This window comes from Stegastes partitus, unplaced genomic scaffold, assembly GCF_000690725.1.
Source record: "Stegastes partitus isolate 25-593 unplaced genomic scaffold, Stegastes_partitus-1.0.2 Scaffold864, whole genome shotgun sequence".
Taxonomy (NCBI): Eukaryota; Metazoa; Chordata; class Actinopteri; family Pomacentridae; genus Stegastes; species Stegastes partitus.
In genome coordinates this window covers 120,219-123,787 of record NW_007578595.1, presented here as the reverse complement: position 1 = coordinate 123,787, position 3,569 = coordinate 120,219, and the positions used below count along the sequence as shown (strand labels likewise).

Here is a 3,569-nt window from a genome sequence, read left to right as displayed (position 1 = left end):
ATAGAAAAATAATCATTAGCGGCACCTCTAGTGTCCTCGTAACATCTCTGATCCAAGTATCTGAGCTACGACACTTTTCAAGTCATTTGAACTGGATGGTTGCTTATCTTAGAATATGGGCAGTAAACTCCAGGAACTTTAAAAAAAAAATCAGAAAGAAACACTTGATTAATGAAACTTGCTGAACACAAACGAACCCGGACGTGAGCGTAGCTACGCGTTACGTCCTGTATAGCTGTGATGATAAATATACAAACATGGAGGAAAGAAAAGCCTTTAGGTCTCCCCTCCCTCTTCCTCATTTCACACACACATGCACACTCGCTCCCACACACAGACCCACTCAAACCTCACTCGGCCCTCTTTAATTGGACACTTGAGCAGCGCACGACTGCATCTGGCTCCTGTTGAACACAGCCTGACATTTCAGACTGCTGACCTTTCCAGCCCCACCACAACTAAATAATGATTAGTCCTGGCAACTGTTCCACCACAGCAGCAGCAGCAGCAGCAGCCAGGTACACACACACACACACACACACACACACACACACACAGGTGCAAACTACACAACACAGAACAACAAAAACTCCTGCATTGAAGGCTTTGTCTTTTCACAGTGAGAAAATGGGGTGCAGACATTGATTTGAGAGGCCATTGTCATTCTTTTGGCTTATCGATTAGATTGTCCTTTTCCATATCTGCAGTCAGCGCCCAATAATGTGTTGTTCTAAATTAACTCTGCTTGCCTCTGTTTAGTTTCTCCTTTGCCTTTATGCGCTCTCAGCATTACAGTGGAAAAAAGGTCAATCATATTCATGAGATCTGGGCAGATTTGAGAGGACGGTTGTGTCTGAGTGTGTGTTTTTGTGTGTGTGTGGGGCGCGTGTGCACACTTTTTTGTGTGTGTGTGTGTGTGTGTCTAAAGCAATGAAGCGGCGTGGAGATAATAGGCAGTTCTCAGATCTCTCCTCTGACTTTCTTCTTCTTCACTCTATCACTTCTCTCTTTGTATCTCCATTTCCCTGCTGTTTCTGTCAGAGCCGAATAGAAATGTTCTTCATTAGAGCCTGTCTTTTTTACAGCGGTTCTTTGTGTTACTTCCTCCAGACAGAACCGCTGTACATATGGACGAGGTCAGAGGTCGCCTTTCTGCTCAGCCCGCGCTCAGAAGCCGAATCTTTCATTACACATATTAGCAGTGTGAGAAATTTAACCTGTGAAAGGCGCCGGTGTGCTTACAGTACGCACAAACACGGGAGCCCACCGCCGGAGCCGTAATTATTTTAGCTGTATTGTTTCCATGGTAACAGCCAGGTCAGGGAATATTTCACAACACGAATCACACATATTCAATTTTAGAAAAGGGTCGCATCTTTGTGGTTTTTTAAGTGTGTACTGGAGTATTTTAATTACACGGTTCAGCCGCAGACACGAGCCTTCATCCAATTACATCACCGGCAAGTCGACAAAAACGCAAGAAAACTTCTGCTTCTTGATTCAAACGAATGTCGTTTTGAACCGGACTCGTCCTGCAAAACGCTTAAAACAAGCGACTGCGATGAGTAAAAGTGTAACCTGGAAGTTTAGGCCGGCCAGCGCAATTAGGTTTGTTATAAAAGTGGCACTTATAGTTGCTGCAATTGCCGGAAGGAGCAACAGCTAATAAAACGAAACACGCCATTAGGAAAATAAGAAGCTGTGGAAATGAGTTTGGTTGTCGATAGCCAGTTATTACAGCGAGCTCAGCCAGCAGCTACAAGTTTGTACCAAACTTATTATGGTCAAAGCAAGACAAGCGCTGAATCTCATAAACCCAACTTTGTAGGAGGCAAGTTTTTTTCTTATACATGCATTTTACAATTCCCTTTTTTTAGTGTGTTTATGTGCTGATATAATTAAATTTTAAACTCCCGCGAGGCCCTTTTCTCTCTGCCGGGACGCGCCGGCATTTACAGTGTGTCCACATTTGCATAACACATGTCGGAAAATGCCAGAATAAGTTGGGAGATTACTTCAAACTTAAATTGTCTGCAGTGTAAACGCGGGGTCGGCACAGTCTTCCCACAATCCGCCAACCTGGCCTCCCCTCAGTCGCTTAACAGCATCCATTCCTTCAGATAGAAGTCTCCGGGCAGCCAGCCAAACAATATAGTGATATTTCATGCATTTGTGTCTCTGTTGCAGCGCCGCTATTGTTTTGAATGTGATGTATTTTTCTCGGTCCCGTTGCAAATTGCATTCGTGGAGTTCTGTCAGCTGCAGGAAGACTCTCTCCCATCCTTTAAAAAAAAAAACCTGCGAATCGCTTGCTCCAAAAAAAAAAAACCCACAGAAAGATGATTTAAACTCTTTGTGTCGCCACCGTTTCTGTTTGGCTTTGATGAGAAAGATGTTTGCGTCAGAACGTTAATCTTTTCTCTCTTTATTCTGGCAGATAAATGAAAGTTAACCCCTCTTTGTAGACGTCGTCGGTTGATCTCTATCTGTCGGGCGGCTCCCCCTTTGAGTCAGGCTGAAACATTTATTCATTAAGCGCTCATTTGTTTCTCGTTTGTAGCCATCCCTCCGTTTGCACGCGTTTCAGAGTTAAGAAATGAAGATCCAGCAAAGCGGCCGGGGTTTTGCGTGCAGCACCTTTTAGCCGCCGTGTTGCTCTGAAATGTTAATTAAGGAAAAGGTGTTCAAACTCCCTTTTTTTTCACCAAATTGATTCCACTGCAGCAGAAACCATGACTTTTTTTTAACAGACTTTAATGCTTTTGAGCTTCTTTGCCACCCAAACACCTGAACGCCTTTCTTTGGCAGCAGGATGGCGAAGTAAAGACTGGACCCAGTTTAAATGGAGTTTGCACGCCGAGGAAAGTTGCGGGCAACGGCGTTCGACCCGGGAAGGTGGGAAGTCGACTCCGTTGGCGACCTCCTGTCCCGGCGTACGTACCTGAGCTGATAGAAATCTGTGAGCGGCTCGACGGCTGCAGGGTCGACCGGCTCGCAGGGTGTCGAGCTGCAGAGATTTGTTTTGGTGGAACACAGCATTTTTTCACACCTTGAGAGAAGGAAGGAGGGAAAGAAGAAAAAAACACAGATTATTTATATATATACAAGAAAAAAAAAACCTACTATCAGGCTTTTGTGTAAATGAGCAGCTGTGAAAACAACACTTCCTATTACTGCCCTAATTATACCCTTTCTCTGTGAATTTGCATATTTTATCTCCCTCCTCTTCATTATGGGGGGACTATGCTTCCATTTTGATGTGGTTTAAAAAAAAAAAAAAAGCAAAAGAAAAACGCAGACACACACATAAAACAAACAAAGAAGGAGATGAAGGATGGGTGGGAGGAGAGGAGAGGAGCGCGCCGGCCGCCTCATATTGAGTATTTTCCAGTTGATTTTGTTGAAGGCTTCTCAGCAGCGTAGCTAAATAAGCAGCAGCATGCTAATGAATGGAGAACGAGTGTGATAATTTACCAGACAAAGAGTGGAGGGCTGCGAGAGATAGGAGCCAGAGGGAAGGGGGAGGCGGGGGAGAGTCGGTCGGTCGGGGGCAGCACAATATTGAAAAT

The 3,569-nt window shown here is 44.6% G+C and overlaps 1 protein-coding gene across 1 annotated transcript in view; it reads left to right on the top strand.

Annotated features, from left to right (window-relative positions):
* The window catches only part of agbl4 (AGBL carboxypeptidase 4), a 250,453-nt gene that overhangs the window by 128,948 nt on the left and 117,936 nt on the right, over window positions 1-3,569 (top strand). The window lies entirely within an intron of this gene.